Source organism: Desmodus rotundus, chromosome X (assembly GCF_022682495.2).
Source record: "Desmodus rotundus isolate HL8 chromosome X, HLdesRot8A.1, whole genome shotgun sequence".
Taxonomy (NCBI): domain Eukaryota; kingdom Metazoa; phylum Chordata; class Mammalia; order Chiroptera; family Phyllostomidae; genus Desmodus; species Desmodus rotundus.
The window spans coordinates 59902956-59919582 of NC_071400.1; the positions used below are offsets into that span (position 1 = coordinate 59902956).

General features: G+C 42.7%; 1 non-coding gene across 1 annotated transcript; it reads left to right on the top strand.

Moving 5' to 3' along the window:
• Positions 1-11687: 11687 nt before the first annotated feature.
• On the top strand, positions 11688-11814 carry LOC112296360 (small nucleolar RNA SNORA27). Its single transcript, XR_002973874.1, has one exon. It is a non-coding gene; the product is annotated as a small nucleolar RNA SNORA27 (small nucleolar RNA).
• Positions 11815-16627: the final 4813 nt, after the last annotated feature.

Below are 16627 nucleotides of genomic sequence, written 5' to 3' on the forward strand. Positions count from 1 at the left end.
TGGTTAATTGGATGAAATAACATGAAACTCTAGTGACATCATCTCCATTCTGTGCCCAGATCTAGCCACAAGCTAAGACTGGTGAGTGCTGGGCTATGATCCTCATCTTGTGGTAACATGTTGTGCCTTTCACAACTGTTCCATGGAACACTGGTCAGGAAGGACCCCTACCCCTCTCAGCTCCACAGGTTTCAGAATGGCCAGCTGTAGGGGACTCCTAGCCAATCAAGCACACAGGACACAAGTGGTTTCTGTGATTAAGCATGGGTGTGAGTGTGTGTGTGCCACATACCTCTGCACTGACCCTCATCACTGAAATGGTCTTACAGGCAGCTCTAAACAACAGCCTACAAAAACTGAGATGTGCCTTCAAATATTCCACACAATGACCCTCTGGGGCTCTGTGACCCTCAGGGCCTATGCACCTCCTGTTTGTAGAACCCAGAAAAAGAATTCCTCTCCCCTTCATGTTCAGGACCCCAGCAGGTGAGCAGGTCTTGAAGTGGAAAAGTAGTGGCTTACAGGCCTGGAGGCAGGCCAAGTCAGAGTGAGGAGAGATTCAGACCGAGGCTTGTAGGTCATGGCAGGGAGGGGCAGGGCTGGGGGCTGTCCTTACTGCACTGGGGTCCCCAGTAGATAGACAGTGCACAGGCTGTGGTGCATGGTGTCAGGGGACCAGGGTTGCATGCAGTCCTGCCTTTGCCATGGGTGAACCTGGATGACAGCAACAGCCGTGTCCCAGATCTTCCTGACTCCATTCAGGCTCCCCTTCATCCTTTACCCAATAGCTGGGGGCTCTGAGCACCAGGCAGGTCTGCTTTTGCCCTCACCTGTGTGCCCCAGCAGGTGGGCTGGAACACAATTGGTGGTGCAAAGGCCATCATCGTCCAATAACAAAGAAAGGAAGGCCATCCCTGCTCAGTTCTCTTCCGATCTTTCAGATCATGAAAAATAAAACTGAATTTGGTGCTCTTTTGTGTGTTTAACTTTGTATTGAAGCAAAATAGACACTAAAAAGAATATCCATATCATATGTAAGTTTGCAGCTTGATGACAGCTCACAAAGAGAACATATCTGTATAAAAACACCCCAGAAGCCTTCTGGCCAGGTCCCCTCCTGGTCACTACCTCCCCAAGAGTAACCACTATCCTGATACCTAGCAGTGGAGATTAGGTTTGCCCATCTATGTATTTTACAGAAATGGAATCACACAGTATGTGCTCTTACACATCTGGCTTCTCTCCATCAACATTAGCATTGAGACCTCATTCAAATTCTTGTAGTTCATTCTCCCTACTGTGGAGTATTATAGTAAATGGAGACACCACAACTTACTTGTTCTTTGTATTCTGACAGGCAATGGGGCTACTTTAGGCTATTATAAATAGTGCTGCTGTGGCTATTTCTGTGTATGCTTTTGTTGAACATATATATGCAATTGTCCTGTATGAGTTTGCTGGGGCTGCCATGACAAACTACCACAGTTTGGGTGGCTTATACAACAAAAATGTATCATCTCCTAGTTCTAGAGGCTAGAAGTCTGAGATCAAGGTATTGGAAGGTTCAGTTTCTTCTGAGGCCTCTCTGCTTGCATTGCTGATAGTCATCTCTTCCCTGTGTCCTCACATGGTCTTCACTTTTTGTGTCTGTGTCCTGATGTCTTCTTATAAAAAACTATATTGAATTAGGGCCCACTCCTGTGACTTCACTTCACCTTAATTACCTCTGTAAAGACCCTGTCTCCAAATACAGTTACTTTCTGAGGTACAAGATGGCTGAATACTTCATTATATGAATTTTGTAGGGGGCACAATGTAACTCATAACAATACATGAAAGTAGATTGCTGGGTGACAAAACACGTATATTCCATATTAATAGCGAAGGTCCAACTGTTTTCCAGAGTGGTTGTACTCTCCTTCCAGCAATGTATGAGGGTTCTAGTTGCCCCCACATCCTTGCCAACAGTTGGTATTCTTTTTAATTTTAGATCTCATGATTTTAATTTTCATTTTCCTGAGAACTAATGAGACTGAGCACCTTTCACGTGCTAAACCATTTGGTTATGCTCTCTGGTGGAGTACATATTCAGATCTTTTACCCACTTTCCTATTGGGTTGTCTATTGTCCATCTTTCTTGATGATTTATAGTAGCTGTTCATTTCTTTCTTTGCTTGTTTGCTATGTTCTGGATGAGTGTTTTGTTGGAATTCTGGATTGTGAAGATTTCCTCCCACATTTGGGGTGGCCTCTCATTTTCTTAGCATTGTGTTTCAATGAATGCAGCTCTTTATTTTCATATACTTCAATTTATTGAATTTTTATTTTGTACTTATCAGTTTTTATGTCATGTTTAAGAAATCTTTGACTATTCCAAGTTTCCAAAGATATCCCCCTATGTTTTTCTTTTCTTTTTGTTTTAATGGCAATACTGTGTAATAGGTGCCTTGAACACCTCAAAACAATGGTGGGAACATGGGCTGTGGGGCCCTAGGAGGTGCCATTCACCCAGGCTGGGTTACAAGGTGGCTCTGGGAAAGATGAGTGTTGAAGAGTTTGTACAAGTTGCCTGTAGCTGTGAAAGGACATTGGCAACTATAAAGCAGTTCTTAGCAGCTGGACCTTCCTAAACTGTGATGCCACCGCTCTGTAGGGTCCCCTCCTCACATCCACTCCTGGCTTCTACTAGAGGGGTTCAGTGGGACCACAGACTCAAAGTAGCAGGTACACATGGTGGTGTGTCCATGTGGCGCTACAGGCACACCTGCACCAGTAACTCACTGCCAGGCATCCGCTGAGCCAGGCCTGGGCTGGGCCTTGGTCCTGGCTCAGGGATGCAATAGAGAATGAGAGACAATCCCTATTCTCACCACTATCTGTGATGCAGTCACTTTCTTACTGTCTGCTCTGAACTATGTGAAGCAGAGACTACTGGCTGTCCCGAGCCTCTGGGGACAGCTGGCCAGGGTGACTTGAGCAAGAAACTCTGGAAAAACTGAAAAATTCAAGTGGGACAGACACATAATTGACAACACCAGAGCAGGACATGGCCATGATGCACCTGAGCAAGTACAAGCAAAGGTAGGTATGTAAGGTGATGTAAAGTAACAGGAAGACGCCTGTGGGAGGTGGTGACCTTTGACCTGAGACAGAAAGAGCATTTAGGTAAAGGAAGAGGCTTCCATGCCTGGGGATCAGAGTGGCTTGGCTGGATGCAGGAGTACAGTCCCTGTAGGGTCAGATCCTAAAGGCTTTGAATATCATTTAAGGATTTACTTCTAGGTATAAGTAGGAGACGAAGAGGGGAAGTAGTGGGAATTGTTTTAACAGAACTGGTTGCCTGACTATCACACACCTTGCCTTTGAGAAGTCTGGCAAGTTAGACTGTTCCAGAGTCTGCTGGAAGCCCCTCCACTAGCTGAATGACCTTGGCAAGGCACCCTAACCTCAGTTTCCTCAATCGTAGAGTGGGAGGGCTCTACCTGGTTCACGGGGTGGCTGAGACAAGCAGAGGACACCAGTGCACGCCGCACGGGGCTGGGGAAGGGCATGCTTGGCTCGTGTGGACTGCGTGTGCAAGAGGCTTGGTTCCCGCGCAGAGACCCAGTTACCTCCAGCCCATTGAGGACAGCGGTGCCCCATTGTCAGCGGCTGGGCCTCAGAGAGATCGCCAGCAGTTTGGGTCTGACCCGTCAAGGTGCGTGAGCCCTGGTGCTAGTAGGCAGAGGGAAGCACCGTGCAGATCTGCCAGAGGCCCCAGTGGAGGGCTTCTGTGGTGCCATGTTGGGCAGTCCTCCCACTTCCCTGTATGTTTTTCTTCAAAAATGTTTGCTGTTTTACCTTTTACATTTAAATCTGTCCCTCCAGTCTGTCTGGAACTATTTTTAAAATATGATGTGATATGTAGTAGGGATCCACGCACATTATTTTTCATATGGATACCCAACTAAGTGATGCGTCCTTGTACAGGAGTCATCTAGGTTGTATTAACTCTGATTGCCCTAAGTGATAGGCAATTTCTTCCCTGTATAGTTACATTTTCCTCCTTACAATTAATAAGCACTCTTCAGGAGATACTTCGAAACCATGCAAATAATTTGTATAAAACTTGCCCCTCCCCTAGATTTAGTATCCATTGATGATTTTTGCAATGATGATTGCAAATTGATAAGAAAATTGTTTTTAATGTTGTTACAGATATTTAATGCCCTGCACTGTGGTGCTAGCATTTCATTAGATTCTCAAATACTTGCTTATTAAACCTTCTATTTTAACAGTAAGAGAGCAGGCCTGAGACTTAAAGTACTCATCAGGCAACAATATTTTAAATAATATGTCATATTTCCTTTTTATAGTAATGTTTTTTTATGGCTACCTTCTATCTATGACAAATGATACTAGTTTTCCATTTGTAATAGTAACATCAAGCTTACTTTTTATGTAAAAGTATGTGAATTTTAAAGAGTCAATTTAAGTAACACATTGTATATGTGGTACTTGGACATGGGGGAAAAAATGGGGTAGATAGCATGCCAGTGACTAAAGAGCAGGAAATACTGACCTCCAACAACATGGCCTAGCTCTTTAGAGAGACAGGTAATATCCTCCCCAGTTCAGCTCTCGCCCACCTTCCTAAGCTCACCTGTGGCAGGTGCCTCCTAAACATCATTCATTATCAGACACATACTATAAAAGAGCTACATTTGCAATGTTCAAGAAAATGAATGAAAAATTCAAAAATATTGACAGAGAACAGTACCAAAATCATGCAGAGGTGTCCAACCTTTTGGTTTCTCTGGGCCACACTGGAAGAAGAGTTGTCTTGGGCCACACATTAGATACATTGCAACACGTGATCACAAAAAAGTCTCATAATGTTTTAAGGAAATTTACAATTTTGTGTTGGGCTGCATTCACAGCCATCCTGAGCTGCATGCAGCCCGCAGGCGACAGGTTGGACACCCCTGTTAGAGGATGCCCTCTGACAGCAATGAAATGAAGCTACAAATTGATAACAACAAGATAGCTGGAGAATCTTGGCATGTATGGAAATTAAGCAACATGCTTCCAAATAACTATATGTCAAAAATCATAATGGAGAGTAAAAGATACTTTGAATATTTTATTTTTCTTAATTTTTATTGTTATTCAATTACAGTTGTATGCCTTTTCTCCCCATCCCTCCACCCCACCCCAGCTGAACCCACCTCCCTCCCCCACCTCCACCCTCCCCCTTGGTTTTGTCCATGTGTCCTTTACAGTAGTTCCTGGAATCCCCTCTTCCCACTGTCCCCCCCCCCGGCTATTGTTAGATTGTTCTTAACTTCAATGTCTCTGGTTATATTTTGTTTCCTTTTTTCTTCTCTTGATTATGTTCCAGTTAAAGGTGAGATCATATGGTATTTGTCCCTCACCGCCTGGCTTATTTCACTTAGCATAATGCTCTCCAGTTTCATCCATGCTGTTGCAAAGGGAATAAGCTCCTTCTTTCTCTCTGCTGCGTAGAATTTCATTGTGTAAATATACCATAGTTTCTGGATCCACTCATTTGCTGATGGGCACTTAGGTTGCTTCCAGTACTTGGCTATTGTAAATTGTGCTGCTATGAACATTGGGGTGCACAGGCTCTTTTGGATTGGTGTTTCAGTGTTCTTAGGGTATAATCCCAGCAGCGGAATTACTGGGTCAAAGGGCAGTTCCATTTTTAGTTTTCTGAGGAAATTCCATATTGTTTTCCACAGTGGCCTCACCAGTCTGCATTCCCACCAACAGTGCACTAGGGTTCCCTTTTCTCCGCATCCTCTCCAACATTTGTTTGTGGATTTGTTTATGCTGGCCACTCTGACTGGTGTGAGATGGTACCTCATTGTGGTTTTAATTTGCATCTCTCTGATGGCTAGTGATGCTGAGCATCTTTTCATATGTCTCTGGGCCCTCTGTATGTCTTCCTTGGAGAAGTGTCTGTTCAAGTCCTTTGCCCATTTTTTAATTGGGTTGTTTGTCTTCCTGGAGTGCAGTTGTGTGAGTTCTTTATATATTTTGGAGATCAGGCCCTTGTCTGAGGTATCATTAGCAAATACGTTTTCCCATACTGTTGGTTCTCTTTGTAATTTGGTGCTGTTTTCTTTAGCCATGCAGAAGCTTTTTATTTTGATGAGGTCCCATTTGTTTATTCTTTCCTTTATGTCCCTTGTTTTAGGGGATGTGTCTGTGAGGATGTTGCTGCGTGGAATGTCTGAGATTTTCCTGCCAATGTTTTCCTCGAGGACTTTTATAGTGTTACAACTTATATTTAAGTCTTTTACCCATCTTGAGTTTATTTTCGTGTATGGTGTAAGTTGGTGATCGAGTTTCATTTTTTGCATGTAGCTGTCCAGATCTCCCAACACCATCTGTTGAAGAGGCTGTTTTTGCTCCATTTTATGCTCCTGCCTCCTTTGTCAAATATTAATTGACCATAAAGACTTGAGTTTATTTCTGGGCTCTCTGTTCTGTTCCATTGTTCTATGTGCCTGTTTTTATGCCAGTACCAGGCTGTTTTGATTACAGTGGCCTTGTAATACAGTTTGATATCAGGTATTGTGATCCCTCCTGCTTTGTTCTTCTTTCTCAAAATTGCTGCAGCTATTCGGGGTCGTTTATGGTTCCATATGAATTTCTGAAATGTTTGTTCTATATCTGTGAAATATATCATGGGTACTCTAATAGGGATTGCATTGAATCTATAAATTGCTTTGGGTAGTATGGCCATTTTGATGATGCTAATTCTTCCCATCCATGAGCATGGTACATGCTTCCATTTGTTTGTGTCTTCCTTAATTTCTTTCTTCAGGGTTGTGTAGTTTTCTGAGTACAGGTCTTTTACCTCCTTGGTTAGGTTTATTCCTAGGTACTTTATTTTTCTTGTTCCTATATCAAATGGGATTTTTTTCCTGATTTCTGTTTCTGCAGTTTCGTTGTTGGTGTACAGGAATGCCTTTGATTTCTGAGTATTGGCTTTGTATCAAGCTGTTTTGCCAAATTCATTTATTAGGTCGAGTAGTTTTTTGGTGGAGTCTATAGGATTTTCCATGTACACTATCATGTCGTCTGCAAAAGTGACAGTTTCATTTCCTCCTTTCCAATTTGGATGCCTTTTATTGCTTTTTCTTGTCTGATTGCTGTGGCAAGCACTTCCAATACTATGTTGAATAGGAGTGGTGAGAGAGGGCATCCTTGTCTTGTTCCTGATCTTAGTGGGAAAGCTCTAATTTTTTGTCCATTGAGTATGATGTTGGCTGTAGGTCTCTCATATATGGCCTTTATGATGTTGAGGGATGCTCCCTTTATTCCCACTTTGCTGAGTGTTTTTTATCAGAAATGGGTGCTGTATCTTATCATATTTTGAATATTTTAATAAGGAAAATAGTACATATCAAAACTTGTAGGATACAGTCAAGATCATGCTTAGAGGGAAATTTTAGCCATAAATGTGTGTGGTTGAAAAAGAGAAAGGGCTAAAATTAATGAGCTAAGTGTATCCCTCTCAAGAACTTAGAAAAAAGGGAGCAATAAACCCAAAGAAAGAATGAATGAATGAAGGTAAGGACAAAAAATTAATGAAAAAGAGAAAATACAATAAATGTATTGTTTGACAAGAACACTTTAAAATTATCCCTGGCTTGTGTGGCTCCCGGGATTAAGAGCCAGACTGCTAACCAAAGGGTCACTGGTTTGATTCCCAGTCAGGGCACATGCCTGGGTTGCAGGCCAGTTCCCCAGTAGGGGGCACATGAGAGGCAACCACATATTGATGTTTCTCTCCCTCTCTTTCTTCTTCCCTTCCCCTCTCTCTAAAAATAAATAAATAAAATATTTGTAAAATAAATTATTTTTAAAAATTAGTAAATAAAAGGTAAAAATTCAATCAGCAATTAAAAGTCCTCCTCACCACCTCATGATGGTCAATTTTATCTGCCAACTTCACTAGGCTACAGTTCCCAGTTACTCCATGAAATACTCTTCTAGGTGTGGCAGTGAAGGTATTTTATAGATGGGGTTGAGGCACATAATAATTTGAATTTAAGGGAGATAATCTAGCTGGTCCTGATTCAATTCATTGAAAGGACTTAACAGCATAGCTGAGGCTTTCTTGATGAAGAAATTCTTCCTGTGGACAGCAGCTTCAGCTCCTGCCAAAGGGTTCCAGCCTGCCCTTCCTCACAGTCAGTGCTATATATTTTGGGTTTCCTAGCCAGCCCCCACTGTCATGTAATCCAGTTCCTGGCAATAAATCTCTTTATATATCTCCTACTGATTCTGTTTCTCTGGTTGAATTCTGACTGATACACCTCACCCCAAGTAAAATTTACAAGCCCAGATGATTTCAGAGGTGAATTCTGCCAACATTAAAGGAAAAGATTCCAATCTTACAAAAAGAATGCTTTGTAGAGACTAGGAAAATAAGGAAGGCTTCCTAATAGGAACAGAATGGAAATGGAAAATGACAGACTAATCCCACTGATGAGCATAAATGCTAAAAGAAGCAAAACAAGAAAAACTCAACAAAATATTAGCCAATGGACCATAATCAAAGGATCTTATATCAGTACCAAGGGTATTGGTGCAGGGGTGCAATTGCAAACCCAGTCTCACAAGGCCAATGGTATTAATGTAAATGGTGAAATTCAATTTGATGACAGCAGCACACCGACAGTCAAAGTTTCTAATGAAACACATTTTAAATCAATGTGCACATCCTTCAGTTACCTTCATATCCTTGGTATCTTTGACACTTCCATGCTACAGGACCCAAGGCTGAGAATCTGAGTTGAGGAAGATTTTTGGCTTCACAACTGTTTCAACTCCACCCCTGCATTCATCCCCTGAAAATCCCGACCTCACTCAGGAGTCACAGTCCTCAATCTGCAGCAAACCTGAGGCTCCAGGGACATTTGTTAAAGATGTGAATCATTGGACCTCATTGCTAAGCTGAGAATTAGGAGTTCTGCAGGAGGATCCTGAGCATGTGTGTGTTTCAAAGGTTATCCCAGACTCTCCTACCTTTTAGGGCTTTGACAGCCAAGTAGATGTGTCTCCCAGGCACACGTTAGTTACTTTCCTGAAAGGCTCTGGCTCCCTTGGATGCCTGTCCCAGCTCAGCCACTCCTCAGCTCCGTTGCCTTGGACAACTGACCTCATGGCTCTGAGAGTCAATGTCATCATCTTGACCACTGTAGTATTCTGGCGTATAGAGGAGGAAAGGGTCACTGCTTTTATGCCTTCCAGGTAGGGCCCCAAATGTGTTGATGACCTCTGGGAAACAAGGGTGGATTTATTTGGGCAGTCTGGAGTCCAGGGAGCCAGCTGTGCCTTGATCATTCCCAGAAGAAGCAACACTTCTGTCAGGAGGGGCTCAGTGGGGGCTAAGCCACAATCTCTCCCTGCCCCCTCACCAAAAACAGACAGCCATGGGGCATTTCCTGGAGGATCTGGTGAGTTGTAGTGTTCACTGTCTTTGTAAGCAGTCAGATATTCAAGGTCAGTTTGCCCAAATGCAAGTTGTCCCCTGATTTGTTTAGAAATATGCTAATAAAAGCCAATCACATATTTCTTTTTCAAATGTGGCCTCTTGCACAGATGTTTAAACTCTAGCATAAATGGCAGGTTGAATCAGTGTCTCTTATATTTAAAGCCTGCAGGATCCCAATACTTTAATTTTGACCAAAAGAAGAAAGCTTCCTTACAATGTTACAGAAGAAAAAGGGGGCCAAGCATCCAGAGGATTTTCCTAAGTCATCCACTAACTGAGGCACTTAGTATTGTGCCTGGCACATAGTAACCCTTCAATAAATATTAGCCTTACTATTAGTATGACTAGCATGACTCTCATAAGTGCCCCCTGGTTCCTGATTCTGCATGTAAATGGCTAATTGAGCATGCTGAACCCAGTGAGGTAATAGACATGGAAGTTAGGAGTCCAGGCTCTGGAGTGAGACAGCCAGGGCCAAATGTATCACTTGCTGGCTGTGTTATTGTGGGCTTCAGTCTCCTTATCTGTAAAATGGGAATCATCATAGTATTTACTTCATAAGGCTGCTTTGAGGTCTGAATTGCCACCTTCTTTCTATGAATGGGTGAAATATTTTAACCCCTTCAAACTGAAGGAGGAAAAGGCTGGTGGGGACCTCCCTTGTTGAAGCTGGGAATGGAGGCCAAGGAAAAGGGAGATGAAAGTATAGCCCAGCCTACATCAAAGTGGCCACAAGATGAGCTAATAGAAGATGGACAAATGTGACTCTATGTTTACTTAGCTTGATGTGGAGTCTTGACTTCATAGAGAGGGGCCCCACCCATGCCATTTTCCTGACCTCTTCCCCTCCTTTCCAAGCTCATGGAGCCTCTTTCCAAGCCTCTTTTACAGTTGGCTGATGGCATTTGAGATTTTATCTCTATTTTAAAGCATATTTTAAAGCACATGCTGACCCTCTCCCCCCCACCCCTACCTTTTTCCCTGGGGAAATATAATAAAGAAATAAAGACAATTGCCCTGGCTGGTGTGGCTTAGTGGATTGAGGGCTGGACTATGAACCAAAGGGTCATAGGTTCGATTCCCAGTCAGGGCACATGCCTGGGTTTCAGGCCAGGTCCCCAGTAGGGGGCATGTGAGATGCCACCACACATTGATGTTTCTCTCCCTCTCTTTCTCCCTCCCTTCCCCTCTCTAAAAATAACACAATAATTCTAATTTTCCCTCTGTTCCTTGCATTCTTGCTTTCATTTATTTCACTTATATATAATTACATACATTATACAAAATCAAATACATTGTTATAATTTTGAACAAACTGTTGTTAGATCAATTAATTTAAAAAATAAAGTTTTTATTTCATCATCACTAAATAAATAAATAAATACAATCTTTAAAAAAAAGAAATAAAGACATTTGTCTTGGGTTAAAAACTGTGAGCTCAACTTTTACATATAGGGATAAGCTACAAAAAGCGTTGATCTGATGGTGGTTTTTCAATGACAGCAGATTTCCTCCTTCCTTCCCTCTCTTCTTCTCTCCCTCCTTTTTGCAGTCATTGACAGACCAGTGCACGTCCCCTGTGCCCACAGCCTGGGGCCAAGATATGTGACCTGAACAAGTGCTCAACCAGCCCAGGAAAACATGATTTGCCTTCCACTTTCGCCTCCTCCTTCCTTAGACCTGAAGCTCAAGGAAGAGTGGAAATCCCCTCTAAATGGGTATAGTCTCTGCCATATCCAGGCTCCCCTCCAGTCTATTCTTCATAGATTATCTCTTTCAATCTCCTCCCAATTTCCCTCTTACCTTACCCTCCACTAGCTCCCACCCCATCTCAGTGGCTCCTCCTTCTGACACTAGTTCTTCCCTCAGGACTCAGTGACTTGTTAAGTCTCTTGGGCATTTTTGTCTCCCCTACCAGACAGAGCCACCTAGGACCTGAGCCTGGCACAAGACAGGCACCTGGGACATGCATGTGAGCCACCTGAAGCCTGCCTCCAAGTTTCATTTCTTTCTGTCCTATATCACAAGAAGAAGGACAAGGTCTGAGGTTCAGGGAATACCTTCTGGGTGGCTTCATACAATTTTATATAATTTGGGTATTGGGATAATTTTGACTTTTAAAATGTAAACTTAAAAAGCACAGTTTAACCTGTTTTTAAAACACAGCACACACACACACACCCCTTTCACATTGCCAATTGGACTTACATCTTTATTGGTCATTCAGGTGGGGCAAAGGAAATATCCTTTTAAAACTCAAGCAAACTGAGTGTTTGTCTTGTATTCTGTCAGGGAAAACATTGGGACAAAAAATAAAACACCATGTGTTTACTGGACTTCTACTTGGGAATAAATATTATTTCCACACAAATGTTAAGTGGCCAAATGCAGTAATCATGCAAGGACAGCTAATGGCTGGCTCCCCTGCCATCCATGGTGTGATGGGTTGTGTGTGTGGGGTGGGTTGTGCTACGAAGTCACACCACTGGGTTTCAGTTTGTGTTTTGTGTAGTTGTTTTATTAAAGAGGAAGTGTATACTCAAGAGATTGTCACCTCCAAGTTTCTCTTTGGGGAGGGACCCACATGTCCACAGATGCTGTCTTGGACTAGAACCCAGCAAGCAGTGTGAACCCTGTGTGCCACCTGCTTGATGGATATGCTGGGCCCCTGCAGAGTGGATAGTGATGCTGGGGGACACCCATTTGTCACCCTCTGCTTTGAGTTGTGAAACCTCAGCATTTTCAAAATGTCATCTCTGTTTTCCTTCTATTCTGGAGATGATCCCTTCCATTACTTCAGCATTTACTGAGTGTTTAGTATGTGCCAGGACCCATGCCTGTTACAAAGAGGCAGGGCAGGAATGGGAGCTGGTTTCTGTGTTCTAGATGTCATGGGCTGTGAGGCAGAGGAAAACCACATGATGACCACATGATGTGCTCTGTGAAGGGAGCACATATGTTGACGTGGCAGTCACCAATACCTCAGAGGGGCTACAGTGAAGAGAAAGCTCACCTTCAAGGAAGATAGCCTTCAAGAAAAGTACAACTATACACAGTTCCATGTGCATCCAGTCCCTGCTATGTAAAGTCTCTGTTTTAGATCAAATTAATTCTTTCTCAATTTGAGGTGACCCCAGATTCTGCTATACAAGTATATTGTAGATGAGTTCACATTCACCTGTACATTTCATCTCTATATTTTGCAGACATTTCTTCTTAGATCTGACCTTTACAAACTTCAACTGCTTTGTTAGAAGCACGGGTTTGTTATTGGAGTTTGCTGACTCTGACAGTCAGTCTGCTCCTTGCCAGTGTTAGTGACTTCTCTCTGGGCCTCTTGGGGAGCTGACCTCTCCTTCCAGCACAGAACATGGGGGATCCCACAGCTGCAGGCTTTGTGGGGGTGACACATTACCCTTGGGCTCAAGGCAGCACCCAGAAGCAGAAAGAGCTCCCTCCTGGGCAGCCCAACTACTGGCCCTGGCTCTGCAGCTCCAAAGCTCCTCAGCCAGAGGTGGTCTGGCATGACTTGAGTGGGCTACTTGTGAAGTCAGCAGGGGCCTCAGCACAGCTTGGTGGGTCAGGCTGGGCCAGCAGCAGTAGGGGCTGGCAATGGTTGACAGGGCAGGCTTGGGCATTAAGAATAGCTCTTTTTTCTGTTTTGTTTTGTTTTGTTTTGTTTCGTGTGTGTGTTTTTTTTATTATGAAAGTAATACTGTCATAAAAACTCAAAGAGTACAGAATGGAATAAAGAGAAAACTCAAAGTGCCTTCCTACTCAGCCCACACAAACCCACTGCCTAGCCTGAGCTGCTCAAATCAGTATCATATGAAACCCATCAGATACTTTCTAGCATATACAAACACAAACATAAGGATGTATTGTTTTGAAAATCACCTTTTTCACAAAAAGAGATATGTACATTTGAAAAAATGAAACATTATAGAAAATATTTTAAAAACAAAATAAAGGTAACTCAAACCTCATCTTATGTAAATTGCGTCCCCCTTTGTTTAACAATATATTACAGGCATTTTTAATGTTCGTAACTAGAGACCTATAATCATCATCTTGATCAGCTGCATAGTAGTACCCTGTTGTAAATTTTGAACATACCAATTGATAAAAACATAGGCTGTTACTTGTTTTAGTATAAAAAAAATCATTGCAATGAGCATACTAGTACTTATGTTTCTCAGCCACCCAATGCTGTTGCTGCCTAAGCATAAATTCCAACAATACAACTCAAAGCTGCAATGAGCTAACACTTTGTATCTACTACATTGGCAAGAGTAGCACATACGACAACATCAAGTGTTGACAAGGATAAGGAGCACTAGGCATTCTCACACATTGCTGACAGGAAAAAAATCAATGTTCTGTTATCAGGTTGAACATGCACATATCCTATAAGCCCATTTTTCTGCTCCTGGGTATCATCTATCCCTAGACCTGTGGATCTCCAAGAGTTATTTCCCCATGAGTAGCATCAGCATCAGCTGGGATCTTGTTAGAAATGCAAAGGATTCCTAAGCAAATCATGAGCTATGTGAGTGAGGTCCAGCAGTACAACAAGCCCTCCAAAGGATTCTGATGCCCACCAAAGTTGGAGACCAATTTGACTAGAGAATTCTTTGCCCATGTGGTCAGGAGATGTGTACAGATGATTAAAGACATAAAATGGCTAGAAATCACCACAGAAATAAGTATCATGGCAAAGAGTTCCAAGGACTGAGTCCCGGGTCCCAAGAGGTGGTCCCAGGTCCTAAGAGGTTGTGTGAGGTAGAGACAATAGAAGAAGCCAAAGGAGACTTAAAAGGAGCCAGTGAGGTAGGAGGGAAAGCAAAAGAGTGAGATGTCCTGGAAGCCAAGGAGAAAGTGTTTCCAGGAGTGTTTCTTATGTGAAATGCTGCTGACATGTCCTGAAAACTAATCATTGGATTTAACAACATGCAGAGCACTGGTGGCATTGGCAAGAGCCATTTCTGTGGAGTGCTGGAAAAGATAGAAAGAAAGAAGAGAAATCAGAAACAAGGAGTGTAGATGATTCTCTCCAGGATTGTTACGGAGAAGGGTAGAAGGGAAATAAATGGAGAGTAGCTGGAAGGGAAGATGGGATCAAGAAAAAACTTTATATGGTGGGAAGAATTATAGAAGGATCCAGTCAAGAGGAAATCATTGATGACTCAAGGGAAAGAGAGAAATGTTAGCTGGATGTCCCTGAGTAGATGGCAAGAAATGGGATCAAGGACACAAGCAAAGAAGTTGACCTTTCATCCCAAGCCAGTAAGCTCATCTGGAGTACCAGGACTGAGGATGAAAGGCATAGATAATAGTGCTGGCTGGTGGGTAGATGTTTATGTGCATTACATTTCACATACTATACACATGGACCATTTATATATCAGATAATAAAATAATTCTAAATGTTGGTATTGCTGAATCAAAAGAAGTCCTCATTGTTCATTTTGTTACTTATTTCCCCATCCCAGAAAGGTCAACTCGCACTTCCATGGCTCCTAGTGCATGAGAGTGACCATTTTCCCACACCTCAGGTAACCCAGTTTTTGCAAATCCATTTTAATGGTTACATATCTGATGGAGGGGTGGGAATAATTGCATTTCCTTCATATGTTAACGGACTTCAGCAAGTCTTCCTTTGTGAATTGTCCGTTCCCTTCTTTGCCCCCATTTTCCTATTGCTTGCTTTGATAGGAGCCCTTTTTTATTTTAGGAAGATTAAGCCTTTGGCTGTCATATATAGTACAGATAGCTCCTCATTTGTCATTTGCCTAATAACAGTTATGGTGAGTTTTGCCATACAGAAGTTTTTAATTTCTCTGTCTTTTATGGTTTCTGGTTTTCATGACATACTTAGAAAGGCTGTCCCCACCCCAAGATTCCTTCTAGTACTTGTATGGTTTTATTATTTTTAAATTAAATTTCTGAGCCACCTGCAATTTATTTCTGTGTGGAGTGTGAGGTAGGAAATCCAATTTTTCCCCACAAGGCCAGTAATTCCAACATCATCTATTAAATGACACACTTTTAATCAACTGATTTGAACTATTACCTTGATCATAAAATGCATTTGAAATTAACTTTTATTCCTTCCTTTATTCATTTTGCAAGTATTCCTTGTGTGTCCACTCAGGCACATACCAGGTACTTGGGTGAGTGGACAAGCATGAGATGTGTTTCCTATATACAGGAGGAAGGGAGGACAGAGACAGGAAACAGTGACTGTGTAGGGTTATGAGTGCGGGGGCAGAAGTGCAGCCCAGGAAGAGACACTTAACTGGGTCTTGGTGGTTAAAGATGACTTTCTGTTAGATGCATGAGTACAGTATGAGTTAACCAATACAAGAGACCCTCAGTCAAAAGTAAGATTTGGAGACAGAGAACAAGGCTTATGTGGGAATCAGCAAAAACTCTAGTGTGGCTTCAGTGTGCTGGGAGCTTGGAGCTTGAGAGTTGGGAGAAGAGATGAGAGTTACAGAAGGCACCAGACCTGGACAGGAAGAGGGAAAGGGGAGTCTTAGATGGCACCCCAGTTTCCAGCTTGGACAGCTGTATGAATGCAGTCACCTATTGCTCAGACAGAGAACACAAGGGAGCGGGTGGCTGCTCCAGCTGATTTGTGGAGAGTAGATGCAGTGGGCAAGAGTGGAAGCTGGGGGATGAGGGAGAAGGTGAGAGAGGATACTGGCTTGGACTAGGATGGTGGTGAGAGTGGAAGTAGGCAGGGTATATTTTGGAGGTAGAGCTGCAATCAGGACTTGCTGATTAACTGCATGTGAGAGATGAGGGAAGGAAAGAAAACCAAATTAACAACCTAAGCCTTTGGCCTGTGCACCTGGGAGGTGCCACTGATGGAGATAAGGAAGACTTAGAAGAGAAAGGTTTGGAGGGTGTGGGGTAGGGAACAAGAGCTTTGTTTGAACATGTTTAGTTTGAGTTGACCCTTAGACTTGCAGGGGAGGAAAGAAGTTTCCTTGACCCTCTTAGGGTCTCTGGCTGAGTCTGAAAATTAGACTGACAAAGACAAATTAACAGGAGAAATGTGTATGATGTATGCTACATCATACACATTTAATGTAAGTTTTACATGACATG